Source organism: Thermobia domestica, chromosome 14, assembly GCF_964235325.1.
Source record: "Thermobia domestica chromosome 14, izTheDome1.hap1.1, whole genome shotgun sequence".
Taxonomy (NCBI): Eukaryota; Metazoa; Arthropoda; class Insecta; order Zygentoma; family Lepismatidae; genus Thermobia; species Thermobia domestica.
The window spans coordinates 166,356,711-166,384,179 of record NC_137467.1 but is presented as its reverse complement, the minus strand read 5'-3'; the positions used below and the strand labels follow the sequence as shown (position 1 = coordinate 166,384,179).

At 36.0% G+C, this 27,469-nt stretch overlaps 1 protein-coding gene across 4 annotated transcripts in view; it reads left to right on the top strand.

Moving 5' to 3' along the window:
• egh (beta-1,4-mannosyltransferase egh) overlaps positions 1-27,469 on the top strand; it is a 163,840-nt gene that overhangs the window by 113,341 nt on the left and 23,030 nt on the right. The gene's annotated exons all lie outside the window — the stretch shown is intronic.

Below are 27,469 nucleotides of genomic sequence, written 5' to 3'. Positions count from 1 at the left end.
CGAGCACGTCACTCTCAATGACATGATGCAAGGACGTGAAGTTGGTATGTGCTGTTTTGTTGCGCGTAGGTAGTCGTTATGCAATAAGCTTCTAACCACATGAACGAAAGAAAAATAATCGGAATTGAAAACTGGATAAGAACTAAATATGTTAAAAAAAAAAAAAAAATCCCACCATCCGCAATGCATCACTGCTACAGAATGGACTAAGTTTTTTCTCTTCCGAATGAATAAACTTACCAATACAAATCGCAGTCCTTGGAACGAAGCACGGTGTAGGCCTACGTATGATTAGTGTATCTATTGAAGCCGCAGACCATAAAGAAATCATAAATAACTTTCACTTCATTATATTTTTCGCAATATGTATATGTATTTTTGTCAGCTGTTATTAATTATATTTCTGATGTATGACATTTGCTGTCATGTTCCCGAACATGAAGAACTTAGCTTCGTCCCGTATTTTTAAGTAAACAAAATGTTTCTTCTTCGCTTGAATTACCCCTTCCCCCTTAGGATATATATTTCAATAGAAGTGTAACGACAGAAATCCGTAATGTCACCCCGTCTCATCTCCTTCTCTCATCCCTCCTCATGCCCCAAGTGTCAGGGCTGAAAATGGACTTAAATAGCATCAAAAGTGTCACTGTTCATTATGGCGACCGCAAGAACTATAGATTCAACACTAGTATCTGTCACTTTTGACCATTCATATATATATCCCCCACCCCCATGTTACGGGCCATGGCATTGGAAGTGGCACCGTTCATCTCAGCGACCTCAAAAAATGTGGATTCAGGACTAATGTCCGTTATTTTCGATGGTTTGTAAATATTTGTTCCTCCCCCTCCCCCAAGTTGTGGGTTTGAATTTGGATTTAAACGGGATCGGAAGTACCACTATTCATCTAAGGCAGCGTTTCCCAACCGGTGTGCCGCGAGGAATCGAAATAAAATTATGAATTTTATAGCAATCAAAACGTAGGGGAAAATGTATATTTCTAGTTTACATTACTATGAACCTCTACTATGAATAAAAATTTAAGTTTCATACCGGTTACTGCTCTGTACATTTCTAATGTTGAAAAAAGTATGTGTTATTATTGTTATGACCATTATTGCTTCCTTATTGTTGCAGACTATTTCGTAACTTGAAAATTTAAAACATCATTCAATCCTTCCGACAAATTACCTACATTTGTATTTTAAAAGTACGTAAAATAAATTTGTTTGTTCGTTCGTTATTTAGTGATCTTCCTTCTTTGTAAAAGGTTGGACACAGTTTTTAAAAAGAAAGCGTATTTTTATAAAACCTGAGTCCAATATTTCATTGCAGTTGTTTTGTATTTTAAAATTAGAATGAAAAGTAAGCATAATGATTTACCACGGGGAAAACCCAGTGATATAGCTCTCTTCTTTGTGAGAAGATCAATAATCACAGAAAAAAATACCACTGTATTTTATATTTACAAATAATAATATCTATAAGTGTGCCGCGAGAATCCAAGTAACACCCGTAGTGTGCCGCAAGTTGAAAAAGGTTGGAAAACGCTGATCTAAGGGATCCAGAAAACTATAAATTCGACACTGATAGTGACCTTTTACGACCATTTTTATATCTCTCTTTCTTCCTGTCCCCCAAGTGGCGGGGCTGGTTTTAGATTTAAACTGGATCGGAAATGTCACTGTTCATCTGAATGATCCCGAAAACTATGGATTAGACACTAATATTGATCATTTTCGAGCATTATTATATATAGCCCCCTCCCCCTCCTCCTTGCTGCGACACACGGCATCAGAATTGTCACTGTTAATCCCAGCTACTCCTAAAACTATGGATTTGACACTAATATTAGTCATTTTCGATCATTTTTAAATGTTTATCCCCCTCCCCTAAGTTGTACCCTCCCCCTCCCCAACTATCAGGGCTGAACTTGGATTCAAAACAGGATCAAAAGTGTCACTGTTTCTCTCATCGACCCCAAAAACTATGGATTAAACACTAATATCGGTTATTTTTGATCATTTTGAAAGTTGTCTCCCCCTCCCCTACGTTGCATCGTCAAACTGAATAGCCTAAAGTAATCCTTGCCCCTAAACCCATGTATGTTGAAAATTTGATTGAGATCGGTCGGGTGGTTCAAGAGTGACGAAGTCACAAAAGTAGTCATTTTTTTTTTTTACATATATATACCCCTCCCCTCCGCTACGTTGGCCCGTCAAAGTGAAAAGATAAAAAAGAAACTCCGAAGGCCCGACCCTCATATGTTCAAAATTTGATCGAGGTTGGTTGGGTGCTTCAAAAGTTATTAGGTTTTATTATTTTTTATTTATACGCCCCCCTTCCCTCTCCCTTTCCTAGGATCTACCGTTAAAGTGAAATTGCAAATATGTTTTCAGATCCGAATCTCAGGTATCTGAAAATTTGATTGAGGTCGGTCGGATAGTTCAAGAGTTATTAAGTTACAAAAATAGTCACTTCCAGTCTTATATAAATTGATTTTTATATATCTCCTCCCTCCCCCTCCCTAGGTTGCACCGTAAAAGTGAAATGACGAAAACATCCCAGGCCCAAAGCCTATCTATGTTGAAAGTTTGATTAAGATCGGTCTGGTGGTTCAAGAGTTAAGTTTTATTCATTTTGGCATATTTCCCCTCCTCCTCCTCCTCTCCCCTAAAATCTACTGTCAAAATGAAATGGTAAAGAAACTTCCCAGGTTTGAACTTCATATATGTTAAAAATAAGATTGAGATCGATCGGGTGGTTCAAGAGTTATTAATTCACAAACATAGTCACTTTTATATTTATTGAACTTTGTATATTTCCCCCTCCACCTCCTCCCCGACGTTGCTCCGTCAAAGTCAAATGATAAAAATAATCCCAGTCCCAAACCTCACCTACATTGAAAATTTGATCAAGATCGTTCGGATGGTTCAAGAGTTATTAAGTTTTATTTACTTTTTCTGTCCCCCTCCCCTAAGTTCTACCGCCAAAGGAACTAGCTAAAAACACTCCCAGCCCAGAACCGCATCTACGTTGAAAATTTGATCGAGATCTGTCGGGCGGTTCAAGAGATTAAGAGTAACAAACATAGTCACTTTGAATTTTATTATATATATATACACAGTAAACCCACGTTAACACGAATTCCAAGGGACTGAAAAATCAGGAGTTTGTGTTAAAAAAATTCGTGTTAACCGGGGACCCAAATTTTATTATTCGAATACATTTTCTCCATACATACACACTACAGTATACAGACTATACATACCACTACAGTATATTATGTATGCCATAGAAAACACTAGAGATGGTATCGAGACGAGACTGAGTAGTCTCGGTTCCAAATTCGAGACGAGACCAAGACTATTCTCCGTCTTGATACCATCCACAGAATTGTATCGAGATGAGAGTTTCGGTCTCGTCTCGATGTCGAAAAGCACGGCTCGGTCTCAAATTCGAGTTAAGATCGAGATCGAGACTAGTTTCGGTCTCGGTACCATCCTCTGAAAAGTGAAAACACTACAGTAAGCTTATTATCTTCGAAGATAAAAAAAAAAAAAAAAGTTTCCACGCAGAAAATCAAGGTCAAGTTATAAAATTGACAACTCTGCTAGCAGGTTGGGTACCGCTAGTAACGGAAAGGTATTTATGACTGCTGTCACCAGTTTGGAGTTACAGGGGAGAGAAGACGTTTTGTCCCGAGCTGTCACCAGCTCGTCTGCCAAGCACCTGCATGTTCAGCGCTTGACGGAGGACAGAATCAACACCTCATAAGAGAGGAAAGATATTTGTTTCTGGTTTTTCTCTTATTTACAAGGCAATTTTCGTCTTGTATAAATACTGTATGACAAAAACTGATCTGGAGTGAAATCTAAAATAGGAATAATGATCTGAAAAAAAAACTAAGGATTGAAAGTTCGTGTTAAATGAAAACATTTACTGACTCAAGGGACTAAAAATTAGTTCGTAATTCGTGCTAATCGAAATTCGTGTTAACCGATAAAACTTCCTATAAGATAACGTTCAGCGATGCCGGGACCGAAATTTTGTTCGTCCTAACCGAGTGTTCGGCTTAAGCGAGTTCGTGTTAACGAGGTTATACTGTATATATATATATATATATATATATATATATATATATATATATATATATATATATATATATATATAATATTATCCTTTGGCTAGCTGGGGGATCCGCCTTTGCATCAAGAGTAAATTTTGTGCATTTGCTCTTTAATTACATTTCCTGAATTTGGCACAGCTGGGGGCTTCGCCCCCTGACCCTCACGTTTACTTGACCTACGGCCTCGCATCTCTTAAATCCATAATTCTATCAAATTTCAAGTTTTTTTCCTGTTTCAACTATCTAAAAGATAAGATTTTGTATCCCCAAAAAACGCTCATTTAAATAACATGGGGAATTTCTTCATCTCCCCTTTAGGCCCTCTAAAAATTAAAAATATTCACTTATGGAAATTTTTCTGTTGGTTAGTCCCAAAAAGCTACAATCATGTCAAATTTAGTAATTGTAGCCCTACAGGAAGTGCCCAATAATTTCGGGGTGTAAAACTTGTCCCATATAAATAACATGGGAGAGATTTTTCACTTCCCCATAAAACCACTCTACAGTTAGAATTTATTTACTTTTACTTATTTACTTAGTTAACGCTAACGAAAACGTACAAGCATGCCGAATTTCAAGTTTTTATTCCAAGTACCTAAAACATGAGATTATAGGTTTAAAAAAAAACCTCCATGTAAATAACATGGGGAAATTCTTCATCCCTCCTTTAGACCACAAAATTAAAAATATTCACTTTTGGCAATTTTCCTATATATATAGGGCGCAAAATTTCAAAGTCAGACGCACTCGCCAATTCAAAAATTATGATCGCCAATATCTCTCACGTACAAATAATGAATGAGAGGTCCTCCCCCTCACGACCTTTGGTTTGGCAAAGAAAGAGATTGCATCAGAGCATAAAATTTAAAAACCAGACAATTATATTCAGAGTAATCAATTTTGAATTGAACAATTCATATATATGTTAAAAAAAATCTTACTTTAAGATTTCACGTTACGCTCTCGATTGCAGTTTTCGGATCAAAGTCCTTAAGTGAAGGGCCATTGATAGAAATTTTCAGCAAATTACCAGCAAAATTCACAGATAAAACTGCACAAAATGTGACAATTGGAAGCAAATTTGGGAATCGCGTAATGAAGTTTTCGACTAAAGGTGGGAAAAGAGGTACGAACTACAACGTTGTGAAGACTTCACATTCAGTGTTTTCTGTCACTCAGTGACAATTATTTTCGTGCGAAACAGAAATTGGCAGTCCTGTGAGTTTAGGCAGAAACAATTCCTGCTGAACACTGGTCGCCAGCTCTTAATGTCTAGTCGCCAATGGCGACCTGGCGACCGGAAATTTTGCGCCCTATATATATAATATGGCAGAGTAAATTGAAGAAATTGAACAAAGAGGATTAGTCGCGATTGGTTATAATGGATTATATCGAACCACTTCGTGATACTATGAAAGCTTTAGCTTTCAGTTTTAGGAAGAGCACCTAATGTTTTTGTCTTCGTACAATTACTTGATATTGTGTAACCAAATATAGTGCATTTTATAAAACCTGTTTATTTTTAAATTCTAGTAGGCCTTCAGTCAATTGCTTCAGTAAACGCAGATCTTAGAAATAGTTTATTGTAAATAAGCTATTATAAACTCATAATAATGCAGTGTTACGATTAACGTATAAATTACAATTATTTCAGAACTACAGACGTCTAGTCATTGTAGAAAATTTAACGTAGTAATGCAACTTTGAGTCTCTTTCATATCTTCCATGTCAACTGTTAACAATGAAATAGTAGCAGTTACGCTGTCTGTAGACAGAACTATAATTTGAAGGGGCCAGGCCTTGTGGTTAACTCCCCAAACATCCGTGAATAGTATGCACCGTCACATCTTGTATTTTTATGTAAATGAGAATGTAAGAGAGGACAGAAAGGAAACCACGCTTTAACAACGCTCTTCGGCCTTCTGTGTACACAACAGGATATCTCGCTAATGATACGTGTGAACGGGACAACCAAGTTGGCAAGATCAGCAGCTTTATTGCAGCAATAACTGTAGCAATGTTTATTGTTCATGTGTATCTAATTGCTCATTTTAGTCTCGAATGAATGTTCAACTAATTTCACTTACTGCAATGCGTATATCATATATCACCTAGACATTTTTAAAAAACGAAATACAAAATTTAAAAGTTCCCTCCCGTTTAATGGGCTGGTCTTGCACCTTTTGTTAAGCGTGGTCCTGGGCTCGATTCCCAGTGGGAGCACAGAATTTTAGGTGCTCGATTAGTATCGTGAGCCAGCTGGATAACTGCTGAATAAAAAAGTTATTACTCCAGTTCACAAATGCAATGGGTACCAGTTACTCAACTACAGACGCTTGACCTGCTGTTACTTTTTTGTAGGCTCTAATGCCTGCTATAGCGAAACCTATTTAAGGCGAACATCCAAAATTTTAACTAACCACTGAAACTAGTTGTCCAAATAGGTAGTCGATTGTTTTTACGGATGTTCAATCTTTTTACCAAGGATTTTAATATTTAAGATTAAAATTCAGTTGCATGGGGTTGCAGTGACACTGGTATAAGCTAACATGGGCTTACATATGAGACAATTGTTTCTACGTAGCAAAGGGGTTACGTTCAACTGGGATGTGTTTACGTAGAACTCTCGTAGCCTCTAAAACAATTTTCAGCATCATAGTCAATAAGTTTTTTTTTTTTTTTTTTTTTTTTTTTTTTTTTTTTTTTAAAGAGTGCCACCTTCCTGTTAAAGCTAGTACTCACAAGGTTGAACATTTTAAGTATTTTTAGTGAGGTTGAACTAGTGAGGTACATATATATATATATAATATGAAGGGTAAGGGGAAAAAAACAAGGAATGTCCATGTATGTGCTTTTTCGGGTGCTTTGCCCTTATCTGTTGGTGACTCTTGGTTCTATTTGACTGTATATGCCATGCATGCGTAGATGTAGAAATGTCCATATAAAATGGGCAAAAGATTTAACTAATTCTATTCTTCTTACGCGGTTTGCAATATTAAAACGTCGTTAAGTTATTTGACAAACCAATTCCACACTTGTTTACACTTTCCCGAAACAAAGAAATGCTTCAGACCATAATTTGACAATAACTCGAATTTTTCGCTTATTGATGACTTGTGTGTACTTTCCTCTCCTACAGAATTTTATTGGCGTGTGTCTCGTATATAGTATAGTGAAATCTAATTCGTGTTGCCAATTTCGACAAAAATTCCCATTGTCTCTCTCGAAAAAACAATGTAAAAAATTCCTGCAAAATCGAATTTTCCTACGGATTGGCATCACTGGAACATTACTGAAGGCCAAATGAAAATTTGGCTGCAATGTCTTCCATGAATTGTGATTGTCGTGATCCTTTCCACCCTTCTTATCCCGTTGTATTAGTTATTCTATCAGTTCCTCTTGAATGATACTACGTAGATGCTGACCCCAAGTTGAATCAAAATTAGGAATGGTCAAAACAGGTTTTTATAAAAACCGGAATCCTGTTTGTAGAAAAACCGACAATTCGGTTTCTTCAAAGCTGGTTCGTTTTTTCACTCAAACCGGTTTTTGGTTGATAACCGATTTTTGTACCCACTGACAATTAAAATACAAACATTAAAAGCAAAGGATATTTGCACATGTACTAGAGTGTGACTTGGACACAGTAGTAGAGTATGTTCGTAATACGTTCAGTTATTTTCTTCTTTTTTCAAATTGTAAAACAAAAACAATAATATTAACTCGAGTTCCAGCGTGTTCGTTTGTGTATTGTGTAAATCAAATTGTATATAGAATGTTGATAATTGATTTTCTCCACCCTTAAAAAACAAATGATAGTACTGTCAGCTATGATTGTTTTCTGTCAATAAAATTCAAATGGGAATATGATTGTGATTTGATGAAGTTCTTACGTACGCGTACGAACATGAACAAATTGCTATCAATGTCATAGGCAGCTGCTGTTATAACGCTTTCATATCGTAGTCATAATAATAGCTTGATTGTTATTCAATAACATCCAGTCTGAACCACACACGCTATCATCATTATAAGTGAAATATATTTTTAGTTCATGTTATGGAAATTGAAACTGAAGGAAAGGAGAAATATTGAAATTACTGTACATGTATGTATATATAGAAATTATTCAAGTGGTTCGTATTCGTAAAAGTTCCGTCGAATGGTTGTTTTATTCTAACCAATCAGTCTTCTTAGAGCAACTCTCCGGCTAGGGTTGCCAACTCTGGAAAATAAAATTGCCAGCACCCCCTCAAAATTTCTATTATATAGGTCTAACTGGTAAGTGTGAAGTACCTCTGTTTGGACCCATTGTTCGGAAGAAAATGTACTATCGTGGACAAAAGTGCATTAACACATGTATTCTGTATATGCTTAGTACATTCACCAATAAGCTTAATAGATACATTGTGCTAAAAATGAGAAACTGAAGTCGGTATTGATAATTTTATTCCATTTACCAGTAACTGATACTTTAAAAAAAATCGGAACAGATGAACAAAAGTATATTAATCCTTATGTGACCATTTTAGAATTATAAAATGAAATTTACTCTAACTCCAGGTAATTGCTTTGAGAAGTCCTAAGAAAGGAAGTTGGAAGTTTAAGGAAAGTTGTTATACGCAGCAGCTAGGGACGTGAAACAATATACTAACGAAATGCCTAAAAGTTATTGCCAACAATCGATGTGTAATTTAAATTTATCGGTTTATTTATGCCCGACAATTCAGACAAATAATGGACATCTGTCTCTCTTGTTGAAAACTGTGTTTCAAAATAAAATTTCTCGGAAATAAATGAGAACTCCATAGATAAAAAAAAAAAAAAAAAAAAAACGCTTAATGTATAATACAACGGAAAATTGTATTTGTAAAGGCACTGTTGAAGAATTTCGATATTTTATTTTGGCTTACAGATTTTCAAATACCGGTCGTACAAGAGCTGGTAAGAAGTTTGTACCGGTCACCGACCTCAATCAAAATAATAGCAATATTTCCGGGCAGGTCTGTGAAATACAAGCCAGTTGGCAACTCGATCTACGGCTGAGTCTATAGTTCTCATAGGATTTTTCGTATGTTAACCCTTTGCCATTCAAGTAAGGATATATTTGCATAAAAAGGTATAGCAGAGGATAGCAGTTGCCGATATACCCGCACATAAATGTAGTTTATCAAAAGTTAATTCTTTCACGAGTGTTCCAACAGGATTGAACACTGTAACTTCAACAATATTAGATTGGTGCGAATGAAATGCCCGAGAAATATGCGTCAGTTCCACCCCCAAAGAATACAATAGTTGATTAATCAAAATAGTAGTCATTTGCAACCATGCACTCAGCAGTCTGCAGTGAGAAGAAATCTTCAACTGCACGCTGCATCGTATTCGACACTCAACAAATCAAAAGAGAGCAAGTTAAAAACTATGCCATTGAGTTGAAAGAAGAGTACCTAAGATTTATCAAGATGCTGTCAAAAGTGTAAAGGAACTGCGACAATTTGCCTTACGTCGAAATGCAAGTTATACATGTATTAGTTCGTAGTAGTAATAAATATTGTAAATTGATGAAGGTACGTACAGTATCTTATTTCATATGTCCATTATATTCATGTACTTTTATTATTATTATTATTATTATTATTATTATTATTATTATTATTATTATTATTATTATTTTACATAGATCTACCTTCGTTAATCCGAAACCTGTGTCTAACAGATTTTTTGCGAGTCCCGTTCGATTCCGCTAAAGAAAAGTTTTACTGTATTTCCGATTTCTATATTGAATTCCTGTTGTTTGGAATCCTCTGTAGTTGGACAATGTCAAACTAAACGCATCTGCTTATATTTTAGTCTTGATTGTATTTTCGTCTGTCACCTTTTTATCATCAACATTTCATAAAAATGTCAATAGTTTTAATGCTGGTCAGCTCCGATGATGAAACTTTCTTGTTGAAACGCTGGCAATTCAAGGACTAATTTACGTAGATAGGAAATCCAGAAACGTTCGTTTATATTCTAAATCAATGTTGTTGTTGTTGTGTTGATGGTATCGGTGGGAGACCGGGTTTCCCGCCTTTGTTTCATGTTCTCCGTGCACAATGACAGATCACGCAATGCATAATCAAATTCCGCCAGAAACTTCCTGTTCACTTTGATAGTCATATCGTCAACAAAAGTAAGACCGCATTAACACTGCCCAAACAGTTGATATTAAGAGTATAGTTACATAGGGTGTTCGGAAACAACATTAAAACAGAAAAATTAAAAGCTAATCCTCGCACGAGAACATGAAACAAATTTATAGACCAAGATAAATGCACAAAAGCATCACTTCGCCGAAAATTGATTGGAAGATTTGGGAAACTTCTGAACTTGAAAACGAAATTTTTAATTAAGGCCAGCTAAGTGAATATAGGTACGATTTCTGTGTTCCTTTCTGTATGAAAATATTGTGTTTTCGTTCTTTTGTTTGAAATTATTTTATCTGAATTGAAACTCACTTAAGAGAAAGGTAATTGGTGTGTAAGATTTCCTTTCAAATGATATCACAATCTCTGAGAACTTCCGCGATCTACCTGTTCCTCAGCGGCGCGGCGATCGATTATTTTGCCAGCCCTGCTGTATATTGTCGCCTTGGTTGCGCCACAATGGAAAAACTTGAGGGTATCCATGTACAGCAGTTTCATCTAAGTATGTAGCGTGGTTATCTAACTGCATTTATTTTTGTTTAGAAAAATATTTTCCTCGATTTTCTCAAAAACTACGCATGAAGATTTTTATTTACCTATTGCATTTTGTTTAGCTCAATGAGATCTATAAATTCATACATGTCTCATTTTTACATTTTTTTTTTCGCTAAACACTAATATTTATACTTAAACTAATGTCAGTTAGCCGCTTTGCTGGGTTAAAGGAAGAAAAATTAGTAATATGTTCCATGTTCCGTTAGTCGGTCTGTCATTTTTACTATTACTGAAACATTTAGCCCAGGAAAGATATGCTTCGATATCGTACTAATTAAATTAAAGCTGAATTTCTCAGTATTGGTAGTTCAAACTAAACCTTAAAACACTAAAATTCTCCATGGATTTCATGCCGGCTTCACTCTCAAAATGGCGTCTAAAGATGGCAGCACAAGAAATCGTTACTCTCTCACATTTGTTCCTATATCTTGAACAAATAAACATTGATTTTCATATTCTAAACGTTTTATCACTTTAATTTTCTTTTTCTTAATTTTAAAGTCTACGTTCTAACTAGCCTATTAAAAAAGATGTCACGTCAAGGGAGAATAAGGTTTATTGAATTTTTTCGTTTAACCTTTCAAGGCAGGGTGGCGAAGTGTCACTAACGGTAGTGACACTTACTTAATCATATCCTGTGTGAACACTAAGATACCGGGATGATGTTTTCTATACAAAACATGGTTGGACCATAGTTTATCCTTATGGTATTTTTTTTATCTGAGTGTCGAATTTCCCTCTTAAATTTGAGCCCAAAGTAAGAAAAAATCTAGATTTTTCGAGTTTCGAATTTAACTCGAAATCAGTGCTGCGATCTAGGGAAATTAAAATTTCCCTATTTTCTGGTCAAAAATTCGACAAATTTCGAAATTAACGTTTTTAAATCTGTACCTATACGTACGAACCAAGTCAACTTACACCAGTCGAACATTAGTCCTTACTGAACAAAAGCAAATAGAGATCGTTACATTTGGATAATTAGGGGGCGTACGAAAAATTCGAATTCAGGTTCTAACCATGACTTTTTTACTTTTCTCTTTACCATATATATATATATATATATATATATATATATATATATATATATATATATATATATATATATATATATATATTATTTTATTTGGAAGCTTCGTTTCTTAGATATTGACATGATACTTGTAGGATATATTAGTGGTGTACCGAAGTTTATTTTAAGATAGTTTTCGTCTGTCTAGTAGCAGTATTTCTAGCCATAGAATATTTTAGTTCCCTAGTATTATAGAGGGGAAATTCGGAAAATATCCCGTCTTTCCCTCTATAATTCCCCTCTTGTTGGCTACATTGGAACAAACATAGCACTATCTAAAAGCCTCGTCTTACGCAGCATAGAAAGTTTCACGTGGACAATTAGGGGAAGTACAGTTGAGGTTTACAGTAGACCTTGCTCTCTAAATGGAAACATAATTGTGACTTTTGTAGGTAGGATTTTTTAAAATAAGATGCTTAGTTTATTAGATATTGTCATAATATTTCTAGGATATATTAGTGGGATACCATCGTTTGAGATAGTTTGCGTTTGTCTGGTAGCAGTGTTTCCAACCACAGGAAATTTTAATTCCCGAACACTCTCGTTTCAGAAAACTGTTTTATTGCGGGAGAAAACCAGAGAGAGAGAGTGAAGGACAAAAAGTAATCGAAAGTATCATTGATCTTGTAGCAGCAGATGCCATATATTATCATAACTGTTTCAATAGCTTCTTTGTTGGTGAAAAAATCAGCAAAGATCTAACATTTATGGATGAAATTAGACTCCAAGCCTTAAATACACTCATTGAACATATTGATAGTAATGATGGATGTCTGGTTACTCTGACAAGGAGTTGAAGAAAAAGCTTATTCATCACTATAGAGAGAGATTGGTCATAACAGAAGGTTGGACTTCGTATGATAAAGAAGTAATATTCACGTTTAGAGGCTATGCCAATAAGTTGTTGCATGAAGCGTGGTAGCAATACACAACCTAAATTAGAAGAACTTCTTCGAATCGTGTAAAAAAAGCAGTAGGAATTATTAGAGGAGACATCCAAATTTAACCGTACAATACTGAATACTATACACCTTTGAATGAACAAACAATAAGTGGTGATGAACTGGTTCCTGAATCCCTGAAACTTTTGATTCGTGAAATAACAAAGAAGAGGAACGACCTAACCGTAAGCGTTCATTTATCACTTCTGGTGGTCGGCCTAGATTATTTATTTCCCCCCTAAATTCAACGATAAGTGTCACTACGCATCTTGAGAACTAATAGATATTTTGACTAGTCTTAGAATAAGTGTCCGATACCAATAGATAAGACGTTACGAATATTCAAGAATAAATGCAGAGGAGTCAACAAAAAGTAAATTCATTTATTCAGTTCGCATTTGACAATGGATTTTTTTTTATTTTTTATCACAATTCGTTTCATAGTATGGAAGGAATAAAAATATGCACACCTCCAGAAGTAGTTGAAAGAACTGAAATTTCCAGAGTCACTGAAGTTCCCAAATCTGATCATGTTGCTAAAGAAACAAAGTCTACAAAAGGCCAACTAAGTTAATTTGGGAATCAAGAGTTTGATAGTAAAGGATGTATTATCAGGGACGTATGACAAACTTGATGTTAAAAAGCTAGAGTTTCTTGACAATATATGGTTAAGAACTGATTTCTTAAGTGTCTCCAACCCCTCTACGGAGTGGTTTTATGCACATCTTGACAGCAAACTTTGTGCAATTCACTGAATAAGACACGTCTCATTGAAAAACTTACTCTATTGTTGCTGTTTGAGAACATTAACATTTTGCAGGCGGAAGAAGGTGCTGATGAAATGATCGTGTCGACAGCTATTAACCCTTTTAGGGTCCTGGCATTTTGGGCTATTTTTTAGACTTTCAGTCAAGCAGCTACTGCATCGTCACAATTTATCCTAGGATCATGGTTCATACCTCGTTCTCTTCAGAATAGAGCTGGCTTTCAAATGGTATCACTTGCATGCCCATACCATATACCAGAAGCGGGAAAAAATGTCAAAGTGGAAATTTCGGAGGGAAATTTTTTTTCTCGAACTTTGGCCCCCCTGGACTCCCCCCCCCCCTGTGTGATCGTAGCCATCTAAAAAAATCTGATAAATAGTACTTGGTATACTGAATGTGTGTGCCAAATTTCAAGTTTCTATCTTGAATAGTAAGGGCGAGAGAATTTGTACCAAAAATTCCCACAATGCCACAAATTACCATAAAACACTATGATCTCAGGGAAAAAAAATCCTGAGACATCCCTAATTACCCTAGGACTATAATTCGCCAATCATTCTCTTCAGAATAGAACTGTCTTTCAGGCGGTACCATTCACATGTCTCCATCATGTATCTAAGGCGGGAAATTCCTGAAAAAATGGATTTTTTAGGGCAAAATTTCCCTTTTTTCAACTTTTGTCCCTCTGGACCCCCCCTGTTTTTACGCAGAAATCGGAAAAAAAACTTCTGGTAAATACTACTCGGTGGACTGAATGTTTGTGCAAAATTTCAATCTTCTACGTGAAAAAATAGGCCCGACAAAAAAAAATTCCCTACCATGCCCCACTTTTACCCTATACAGAAGCATATTTGGATAAAAAGTCACTGAGACGGCCCTAATTACCTTAGAATAATAATTCGACCGTCGTTCTCTTCAGAATGGAACTGCCTTTCAGACGGTGTGACTCACGTGGTCCTATCATGTATGTGAGGCGGGAAAATGACGACAAACGGGATTTTTGGGGTTAAAAAATCCCTTTTTTAACCCTTTGCCCCTCTGGTTCCCCCCCCCTGTTTTAACACTGACATCGGAACAAAAAAATCTGGTAAATACTACTCGGTGGACTGAATGTTTGTGCAAAATTTCAATCTTCTACGTTCAAAAATAAGCCCGCCAAAAAATATATATACCGACAATGCCCCATTTTTCCCTATATAGAAGTATATTTTTTAAAAATTCCCTGAGACATCCCTAATTACCCTAGGATAATAATTCGACCGTCGTTCTCTTCAGAATGGAACTGCCTTTCAGACGGTATGACTCACGTGGTCCTATCATGTATGTAAGGCGGGAAAATTACGAAAAACGGGATTTTGGGGGTAAAAAAATCCCTTTTTTTTACCCCTTTGCCCCTCTGGTCCCCCCCCCTGTTTTAGCACTGACATCGGAACAAAAAATCTGGTAAATACTACTCGGTGGACTGAATGTTTGTGCAAAATTTCAATCTTTTACACAGAAAAATAAGCCCGCCAAAAAATATTGAACATATGCTTAGAAAATGAGAAAATAAATTTTTGACTTATGACGTCATCACCTCCTATGTCTGGACGCAGGACGGTCTGAAACCATGCGTAATGTCTTCTTCAAGGCCTCTGGACTTGGAAAAAAAAAAACCGGACGAAAAAGCTCAAATAGAAGAGAAATAACGCAATGTACCATGAAAAACGCGTATGGTACAAATTGTACCATAGGATCCCAAAGGGGTTAAGGATCTTCACTACAGCTAAATTAGACTACTGCTAATTTTCGTTTTTCTGTAATACCTTCAAAACAAATAAAAAATATCCACCTATCTGCTTTTGGTATGCCGCTATTTACAGAACCCGCAAAAAAAAAAAAAAAAAAAGTTAAATCTATCTGCAGTTGCAAATCAAAAGTAGATAGATGAGTTGTGATAACGGTATCACATTCAAAATCGTATTGTCTAGGTCACTACGTTTCTACTTTTCAATTATTTTTACTTGTTTTGAAGATATTAGAGAAAAACTCTAAAATTAGCGGTAGTTTAATTTCGCTCGGTCAGTTGCTATTGTTGATATATACACTGGTTTGTTGGCAATTATGATAGGACCCTCATAATCAGAAAATTACCTGTACTTCGAAAAACCAAAATCTACCACAATGGAAATTAGGTGTTACGATTTGGGATTATTAACCCTTTCAGACCTGGTGGTCACATTTGTGTACATTAAGTTTTAAGCTTAATATAATTACTCTGGAGGATTCTAAATGGCTGTGTTTTTATGTCAGAATTCTTTGAACTTTTCTAAGTCACTTTTCACTATTTCTGTGGTGTTTTAATCTGTTGTCAGGAAGCAATGCACATTTCTTGTAGACTACTTGCAGGGGCTATCACAATGGACAAAGCTCAGCCACGTAGGCTGTTTTATTCTTGGCGAAACAAGCTATTTGCAATAAATTATCCTTTTGTTTTAGTGATGTATTTTGAGTTTCTAAACTATATAGATCACAATGATGTGTTCGATTAATCCCATTTTTTATTTTACATACGTATTTCAACCCTAATGCACGCAAAATGTTTCGTCCATAATTCTCTAAATATGACATCCGCAAACGAATTGACGGTTGTATTTCATTTGTTAAGTCATAAAGAATAATAATTCAAAATAACAATAACATCGGAGAGTAAACAAAAAATCAGGTCTGAAAGGGTTAATAAGGAAATGAAGCCTCTTTCTGTTTCGATACCTGCATTACATCCATTAACAGGCTGTGACTCAGTATCAGTTCTTTTCAAGAAGGACAAAAAGTCTGCTCTCAAACTGATTCAAACAGATAACGAATTAGCTTACTCTCTAACTCTTTTTAATGGTAAAAGTTAAGACACTGAATTCATAATAACTACAGGAGAAAAATTCTTGGTGAGACTGTACGGCGGTAAGAAAGATGAGGATCTTGATTCCCTTCGATACATATATAGAAAATAACTCTTGGGTGACTGTCGTTATCCACCGTTGATCTTGCGTACCTACCTCCAAAGTCTGCAGCTGCCAGATAACATTCACTAAGAGAATACCTTCAAGTCTAGTTTTGATTTGGAAATAAGCTCGAACCCACAGAATGGGGTTGGTATATGAAAAATGTAAAATTGGTCCCAGTATTAACAACTTTTCCAGCGGTGCCTGATGAACTCTTGAATCAAATTAGTTGTCACTGTTAAATATCTCTTCGTAGTGATTGTTTCGGAAGATGTGAATGTCGAAACAACGGACTGTTCTGTATTAAATTCTGCAAAAACTACAGTGTAATGACCTGCATTAGTGCTCAAGAAATTATTTCTGATGAACCAGGTGAAGTTGTCGACGATGTCTTGTAAACCACTTGTAGCTCCATACAATTATGAACTATTATATTAAATCATTTCTAATACATCCTGCGTTATTGTAAATACATCTATTCATAAGTACATCAAATGCTCTAATTTTCTTTTCTTTCTTTCTTTCTTTCTTTTTTTTTTTTTTTTTAAAGAAAAAGGGTACTTGAAATTACAATTTATTATCTACAATGTTGAGATTACATGTATATTCACGAACAAAAAAAGGGGGGAATAAAAGGGCTTTACTCAATAAAAATTTCTTTTTAAAATTTACCTTAATTTAATAATGAACATAAAGTAACCCATTTTAATTTTCGTAATTAGGCGCTTAGAAGATGAAAAATCTACGTATATTTGTTCAAGTTATAGGAACAAATGCGAGAGAGTAACGAATTCTTGTGCCGCCATTTTTAGACGCCATTTTGAAAGTGAAGCCGGAGTGGGATCTATGGAGACTTTTAGTATATTTTAAGGTTTAGTTTGAAATACCGATACTGAGAAATTCAGCTTTCATTTAATTAGTCCGATACGACCCCTATATTTTGCTTATCTTTCCTGGAATAACACTCTGATATTGGTCGTTTTCGTTCATTTTTATTTATCTCCCTTCCCCCCAAGTTGCGGGACTGAATGTGGATTTAAACGGCATAAGAAGTGCCACTGTTTGTTTCAACGACACCGAAAACAATGAAATCGACATAAATATCGATCATTGTCATTGATGATCATTCTATGTATTATATCCCCCTCCCCCAAGTTGCGGGGCTAAATTTGCCTTTAAACGGGATCGAAAAAAGAAGTGTGACTGTTCGTCCCAACGACCCCGAAAACTATGAATTCGACACTAATATCTGTCGTTTTCGATCATTTTTGTATAAATTCCTTTTCCTAAGTTGCGAGGCTGAATTTGGATTTAAACGGGATCGGAAGTGTCACTGTTCGTCTCAGCGACCCCAAAAACTATGGATTCGACACTGATATCGGCCATTTTCGATTTTTATGTATCTTCTTCTCCTCCTCCCCTACCTTGCCCCGTCAAAGTGAAATAATAAAAAGCGTCCCACGCTTCAATCTCATCTATGTTGAAAAATTGATGAGATCGGTGGGATGGTTCAAGAGTTATTAAGTCAGAAACATGGCCACTTTCATTTATATATAGATTCATTTGGTAGTATGCTAATATAAGCGAAACTGAAAGCCGCTTTAAAAAATTCTGACGTAAAGTTTTCCTCGTTTAGAAACAAGAAAGCTCTTTTATAATGACTTGAATATTCTATGATTACTCCCGTTGGGAATGTCTTGACAACGGACTTAATATTCTTAAAAGTCAAGGCAAAACTTCAGCTACTGTCATGCGGGACATACGACTTCACGTGATTCCTGACTTGCGTTAAAAGTGCACTCATTTTCTCTTCTGCATTACTTAACGCCTTCTCTTTTGTTTCGCTCCATGTGTAGTGTGTGTGAATCTGAAGGGGGAAAAAAATATCGTATGCATGCTTCATTGTTCCGTTGTGGTTTAAGTATGGTAGTCCTCGATATCCAGTTGTTTCATTTTGAATGCTCAGCTGATTCCTTCGTTCAATAAGAGATGCCATTCAAATGTAGAAGACGAGAGAAATTACTACATATTCATAAGATTTTTCCTTCTGTGACCTTGTATGGTATGACGACTACAGCCTCTTTGTACAGAGTGCTAACTGGATCTACAAACTGAGAGTGCAGATGACAGGGAAACGCGTAACTTGGTTAGGAAAATTTCTTGATGTTAACTATGGGTTGACTTGACAGCTATTGTACCTAGTTGGAAGATGACCACTATGATACCAGGTTCGTTCATCTCAAATAACTGGGCATTGATTGATTGATTTTGTTTTTTCGTCCTTCGTCAGCAGTACGAGGAGTAATCAGAAAATAAGGTTACAAAGTCTGCAGTGAAACGTGTATTTATTATATCATACAACCAATACAACCAACAGATAGTACATACATTAGGTTATTTTTCGACATAGTCTCAATATCAGTTGAGACACTTGTCACATCGTTTGATAAGTTTGAAGATTCCATCCTGGTAAAAATCCTGTCCTTGCGTGTTTCCCACATTGTCATGAAATGTTTCACCTCTCGTCTGAAGCGAAACGACGGCTCCTTCGAGGTGCTCCTTCAAGTGCGGGAACAGGTAGAAGTCACTTGGAGCAAAATCCGGGCTGTAGGGAGAGTGGTCGATGATGTCCCAGCGAAACTGCTTTAACAGCGGTCCTCCACTACTCTCCTCGTCTGTGACTTTTTCTCTACCAGCCGCAAACTTTCTGCGACATGTTGACGAGATATTACAATCTCTCCGTAAACCTGTACCAGCTGCCGGTGAATCTCAACCACGGTTACAGGTTTCGCTCACAGAAATCGAATAACTGAACGGACTTCTTTGCGAGACCAGTTTTCCAAACTAGTCGCTATTTGTGTTTCCCTACAATTCGCACCGTAGGTGGCGGGTGGCTGAAACTGCACAGTTACCAACTCCATATTGAAATTACCGCACACTCCTCATTCCTTTATAACAACAGACGAAACTCCAGAAATATCTGTCTTGTAATCTTAGTGACGAGAAATTTCTCGTTTCGTCTCGGAAACGAGTAGAGGAAATGAGAAGTAACTTTCTAAAATCGAAACGATTTGATTTGATCTGATCTGATTTAGAGTTGGTGTCCCTGTTAGCAGCGAGACTATATAAGACGTGGATCTACAGCATAATGTGGGTTCCAAACCACGTGAGCTCTCACCGGGAATCGAACCCGGGTTTCCAACGTCAAAGGCGCATACGCTAACCGTTTAGCCACAAGGGGGGGTGTATATTTAAGATAAGGCGATGAATTTCACGTGTCTTGTAAGCAACACTAGTTCACCTAAGTCTTAGATCTCGAGCACTGTTTTAGTGTTATGTGGGTTATTCATAGTATAAAAACTAAATTGATAAAATAATTTTACGAACATAGTGATCATTTATCGATGTTTTAAGATATGCAGGTCATTACACAATATACGCCAATAATAAATATGATTTAAATATTATATCATACCCTTCGTGAACCTCTCGTGACGAAGTATTTTGATAACTTATTAAAAAGATTTTGATTATTATATGAAAATCCCCATGTCCCGCCCCGGAGAGACCTGATTTCAGAACCACACTCCTAACCCCAGCTCGACTTTTCCAGGTTGATCCTCCTAAGTGTGCTAAGTGGATTTCTGTGCACCGCTATGTTCTTATCACTAAACTTTGTACACATTTGATAGGGGAATGAAACAAAAGCTTTTGACGCGACGTTACAATGTGGTACAGCTGTATGGTTACCAAAACAAAGTAAGGGCATCGATTTATCTGTAACTTCGGGGGGGGGAGGCGTTCAAAAAAATACATATAACAATAAAAAATGCATATAAAAATATATATTGATAAAAATACATGAGGCCCCACATGAGCACTGGGGGGGGGAAAGGACCCCCCAGGGTTGGCGCCCTTGGGCACAAGTGAATGGTCAGTAGCTTATTTCGTGTATAAACTGGTGTTAGTGTGACAACATCGCATGGCCGCAGCCCTCCGATTTGCCAACAGCGCTTACAGGCAGACTTCATTTGCCCGTTTCAATGCTTAATGTATGTTTGATCCTTCCAAGTTAACTTGTGCAGTGATCGAAACTGATAACATTATGTCTAACCAAGTAGTTCCTATCAATTTCAACTTACGCATCCTGGCTTTCGAACTGTAACTGATATCAAAATAATTTCCTCACCGAGTTACATAACTTGGTGTCCTGTGCAGCAAATCATATATATATATATATATATATATATATATATATATATATATATATATATATATATATATATATATATATATATATATATATATATATATATATATCGTGAACAATTTGACGAAGGGTCATATTTCAAAATTGTACTTTTTCAGACATAAAGAAAAAAATATAATTCCACAGAGGAGGAAAAAGTGAAATATGCATTAATTCTACAATTATCTAGAATAGGTGACGAGTTATTACATATTCAACTACTTTCCTGTCCATGTAATTATTTTCTTTCTTTATATCTGAAAAAGTGAGATTTTGAGATACGACCCTTCGTCAAATTGTTTATATATATCCTCCCTTAGCGGACACCTCTTTAATACGGACAGATTGTTTTCTCCCGGCAAAAATATATATGTTCTCTTACGGAACAAAACTCTCCTAAACGTTTCAGTAACCTCTTCATAACGGACAGAAATTATTCTCGGTTATGCGATATATTACAGTAAACTCTTTGCCCCACTAATGTATCTATCATGAGTCTAGACCTGGTGAACCATGAAACAGAACAGCATCAAGCTGAACTTGAATTTTTTTTTTCCGCAATCTGCTGGAAATCCGATTGTAGAAAACCTTCAGTAAGCAATAACACTCATGCAGGATCAGTCGTATGGTCAAGAATTCTATTCTTTCCTTTCCTAACAAGTGTAGTTCTTTTTCCTTTGGTCCTTGTATCTTTCCCGACAATTTCATGGATAACAAAAATAAATATTGTTTTAAAATAACATTTTCAACGAGCAATGTTTCTTCTCTTACTTTTTTGGAAAAGCATAATTCTTGGATTTTCTTCTATTTATGATACTGAAACAAGTCTGGGTTAGAGTTTTCCCGGCTTCCTTTTCCACTTTCTCAAAGAGGATATTCTTTGTAATTGGGGCTGGGTCAATAAACATATGCACTTCCAATAACTTGGCTTTTCATCCATTCCGCCAACGAAGATACCACGCCAGTACCCAAAAACAAACAAATACACACACACACACATATTTTATATATATATATATATATATATATATATATATATATATATATATATAAAATATAATATGTGTGTATGTGTTTCTTTCGCAGCTGTACTGAAGATTCTCAGGAAACTTGCTAATGAGTTTTATTATCCTTGTAAAAGAAAAAGCATGACTTTTTCGCTAAACAAGAGTTTAGACGGGTAGTTGCTTCTTAACATACATTACCATATACCTAGGTACACATTATCTTTTGCAGTATACGAATATAGTAACACATCCCCCAGTAATAATAATATATAGCAGAAATGAATTACTCCTTCATCCCTTCCAGTAATTCAAGTACGTACTAAATAGTTTTTTCATATTGAATTTTTGTATTTACTCTCATGTATAATGTATTTACTGTATATTACTACACACAATTAACGTTGTGAGAAATTAAATTTCTGTAACGGGCCCTCTTAGTAACGGACCAAAATTCATGTTCCATAGTGTCCGTTATTCAGAGGTTTCACTGTATAATATGTACATACCTGTAAACCATGTATAAGAAGGATGTTAATTTCTGCTCTGAAGGACGAATTAAGCGTAAGCATTCTTTTTTTATGTGAATGTGGTAAATAAGATAACATAACGTGTTAGGACAAGAAAACCTGTTAGGATTATCTACTTCGGATCATAATTTTGAAATGTCACTGAGGTGTTTTTTTTCTTTCTTTTTCTTTTTTTTTTTTTAACGCAACCACCTTTAATAGTGAACACATTTTTATATGCAAAAACAAGATGTATTGCAGAAAAGTTCTCTACATACTCTATTCTTGAGCAGTAATAATCATAAGTTCAATTCATATACAGGATATTTATAATCTTGAGTCAATATTCGTATCTTTGGGTCAAAATAATACTGTATTTCATATCCTGATATCGTTCGTTTGCCGGTAAATGTATAATAAAGGAAGTAAACACGTGTCAAGAACATAGTGTGTCCCGAAGTTCTAGTCATTTTATACATGATTTCCTGCCAATAAGTGTCGGAAATGTTTTGTAATTCTATTCAGGTAATCATAAAATATTATCTCAAGTGTGAAATTAACTGGGCTTCGTGATAGCGGAATCTTTATCCAAACTTTCCATTTGTGGGATCACTCACGGGAACATTCCAGAACGTATTGTACTTTGTATAAGGACACTCATGTTTTTTCCTGAGTAGAAATACAAATCATTTCGAACATTTATTCGGAAGGCTCACTTCTGAGAAGAATTCCATGTGAGACCCGTCTCGAAACGGTAGTACGCCTCTTCAGTGCAGGCGACCCGGTTTCGATTCCCGGCGCGATCTCATGTAATTCGGATTTCATATTGGGCTAGTAGGTACACGTCTCATATAATCTCGCTGCTGAACGGGACGCGAAAACTCAATCAACTAACAATCGAAACAGTGTAGTGAAACTGATTGATGTCGGGAAAAGTGTACTTGTTCCTTTTTCTTTCTTTCTTTCTTTTCTTTTCTTTTTTCTTTTTTTAAGCTGTTTCGTCTCATGTCATCACGAAAATTTCTGCCCCTTAAATCTCGTGGATAACACTACGTCCCAGCCAAGAGTTCCTGGTTCAATCTCTAGTAATGTGATTTTATAGTGAACATAATCGTGTCCCTTGATTTTCTCGTTCCGTTTCCTCCTACTTCCTTCAACAGTTTGCAACATTCATTATCATTTTTAGCGTCATACGATATGTACGTTAAACTGAATTCAACAGGGCGTCAAACTAAACATTTCGTTTCAAATACATATTCTGCTTTAGTGTTGTGTGATTTTAGCGTCAATTTCTTCAGCAACGCGTGGCATAAAAACGAACACTTTCCAGTCGTAATTTTTACATATTATTTATGCACTATATTTACCCAAGAATTCTACCCTGCATTGTTAAATAAACTTTTTGGAACACGCCGTATGAAGTAAGCGAAAATCTTCTGTTCCAGGATCCATACGGATGCTTGTGTCCTGTGGAAATCTTGCTCTGAATTGACTGATGAAGACTTTCATTAGTATTCTTGGATTGCCATTGCTTTAATGGATCCCACATGAAACCACTTACGCAGTTAACCCTTTCATTGAAGGAGCATGGCAGTAATCAAATTTAATCAGTCAAAACTGACAGCCACTTACACTATACTGTGCGTCTATATTTAATCTCCCCGTCAAATAATAATAGTATCTATATTTTCAGTCAGGGAAACCTTACATCTTGTCTTCAAGCTTAACGTCTTTCCTAGCCACGTTCGGTAATTGGGCTAGAACATGCCTTCGGATAGAGCACAGGAACAAGGCAGCACTTTGACTTGTTTCTTGTGTACTCAAAATGAATTTAGAGAAGACAAAATGCGAATCAATTACTGTTCTTTTTGAAGGTACTCCCCATGTGAACGCACACACTCGACCCATCGGTGTGAGAGAGTGCCCGTATCCTTGCGGCATGGAATTCTTTAGGACGATCTTTCAGCCATTTCAGCACGCACGTTTTCTTCGTCGTCGATGTTTAATTTTTATCCTCCTAACTGCTCCTTGAGGGGACCAAAAAGATGAAAGTCGCAAGGTGATAGATCGGAGCTATACGGGGGATGGTCTAGGATCTCCCAATCAACTTTGTTGGCAGCTGTGACCGTTGTCGTGCTGTATGAGGCCGCACGTTGTCATGCAGGAGGATGACTCCATGCTTCACCGTCCGTATTTGTTTTCTTCTCAAAGCCTCTTTGACTTTGGTCCGGAGGAGGTTGCTGTTTATTAGGTTTCACACCTCCCTTCAGGAGAAACTTGATGCAGCGCTGCTCCACTAGAGCCGCCAGCTTCACACTGCCTGCCTGGATGCTAGCGTCTATCGCCGCTCTCTCAGGCTCGATCTCCTGAAGTGCTTGTTGTCGCAGAAAAGTGTCAGAACTACCCTATCACAGGATGGGATACGGACGCCAAGCTGCGCACAGTAATACCTGAAAAAAAAATCCGGTTATAAATTAAATATCCTTCGTATTTAGATAGAATTAAAGAAGAAATCAGCGAAATTGAATCATTTAAATTCCAGTATATATATATATATATATATATATATATATATATATATATATATATATATATATATATATATATATATATATATATATGATATAAACTTTAATTGGCCAACATTGATAGCATTACAATTAAAATATTTAGTTTGCTTTTATGGTTGAACCATGTCTTCCTGATCATAATTTCCTAGTTTTTAAAGTATTTTTATACTTCGGTTACAAAATACAGTGTTTATTTCAAAGCAACATTGAAATAGAAATAGGTCTTATGTATCGCTACTGAGCAGCATTGCCCTATTATGGTAAAATATTATACTCTCAGTAATTACCAACAATTTCGTTGAAATATTTTCCTACAGAGCAAGAAAAAAATAAAGAACTTTCGCGGAACGTAGGAGATAAAGCTTCTACAATACTAAATTTGACTGTCCCCTGTTGACGAAGATTAGAAGTATCTAATGAAACGACCCGCAAATCATGTATATGAATATTGTATGAAAGCAATGGTGCCAATTAAATGATCATTGAAGTTATAATTTGTGTGCATAACGCAATAGAATGCGATGTTGCTTGAGAGCAACACTGCCCAATAAAGGATTAAAAAAATAATTTCCCATATGCATTAAGAGGAAAGAAACAGAAGGAAATTAAGGGGACAAAATCAGGGCATAAATTTATAAAAGGAGACAAGAAGAGAATCTTATTCTTCTAAGCTGGCGGCCTTCGAATAATAATATAAAAAGTTTAAACTCAAATGAAACAGATATAGTGTCGCGGCTATCATAATATACCTGAATTAATACTTAAGTTTTAGTCTACGGTTAATGATGCGTTCGTAACACGTTTTTATGGATCATGCGTACGCATGGAATACGCTGACCCTGTATTTAAATGTAGATGGCTAATCACAAACGCGAAAGCAATAAAAACGCGGAGAAAACGTCAGCTCGAGCGTATTTAGTGCGTTTCGGAACAATAGACTGCCTGCTGTTTAAAAGATGTCTAAAGGAAGGACAAAAAGGAAAGACGTGTTGCCAGGCAATGGGATTTTTAGAAAGAAACACCTGCTCCGAAGATGCTTTGTGCAGAGTATTGGAATTCTCCTAGTATAGACCTGGACCTGGCAACTCACAATATGATTTATAACTCTGGCAATAGCCACTTTGACCGCGTTCCCTGCGGGGGGTAACGTATTCTCAAATAGCCATACGCTTAGTCTTGAAAATATTTTCTTTAACCTGTTGATTACCAGCAGATTCTGTATGGTAAGCGACACCGAACTGGGCCGATAAAAAAAAAAGAAAAGAAAAAGATAAAATTTAGGGTAATACATTACTGTCAGATGTTCGTATCTCAGGTCCTAATTGCCTCAGACCCAAGAAACAAGAAGCAGAATACCCAGAATAGAACGAAAATTTAGAAAATGTATGACTTTCGTGAAGTAAGTTAACTGTTGATTCGGGGGGATACGGTATTGCAAAATGACTCAAATATTGTTCTTTTTGGTCGACCTTACCATGCATTATAAATCTGTTACCACTGGTGTAGATTATTGCTGTATTTTAAAAATGATTACACTAAAATTTGCTATGCTATTACCAGAGGGTAATTTTCATTTGAGCTTTTTTTCCTTGACGAAACATCCAAATCCAGCATATTTTTATTCTCTTTGTACCGACATGAGCGTCAGCCTCTTATTATCTGCAGCAGATGGCGGCATGAATCATCCTTCGATTAGAATGATGCTTGGGGGAAAGAAGGAAGTCATCATTGACGGTATATGATGGCCATGTGTTACGAGTGGCTGTACACATGCAGAAGAAGCTTTTTTTAAATAGACAGAAAATTGAAGCATATTAAAATATGTTGCTACAGGAGAAAGAATCTCTTAACAGGGCAAGAATTTGATGGAGATAATGCAACAAGTTTTCGTGATCCTTCCTAGGTCATAGAACCGGTCGTAGCAAATATCACAATAGACCAAAATAAGTTACGACAAAAAACGCAATAGACCGAGCAGGGTTGGCTGGTTTAAACCAGCTAATTTTAAGAAAAAATGGTTTAAACCAAAAAATGAAAAAAAATGTTCGTAAAAGTGTGTGTTCGTAAAATCTTGAACACATATCTGTGGGTTATCACGTGTCACACTCGCATATTGTTCGTATTATATTCAGACTTATTATAAATTCCCCATTCATTACTCAAAGAGATTAAACTAAAAAACCAATATGTTTTGTGATTTTTTTTTATAGTTTATTGTTATGCAGTTGCAATCAAAGAAAAATTCTAAATATTGTTGGTTTTAATAATGTTTACTATTGATAAAATACATCCAAAAACCGTACTTGGGGGGAGGGGCGGAAATACAAACCCCATGAGAGGCATTTTATGTATAAACGGGTCAGAGCCAAGGTGAACTCAAATAATTCGTATCTTTATTCACTTTTCTTACTGCTATGCAAATTAAGTCATTGTATTTCTTTAACTTGGACTAATAAAAGTCGTAGTGAACTAACTTCAACTAAATTCCGTTCTTCTGTACTCTGCAG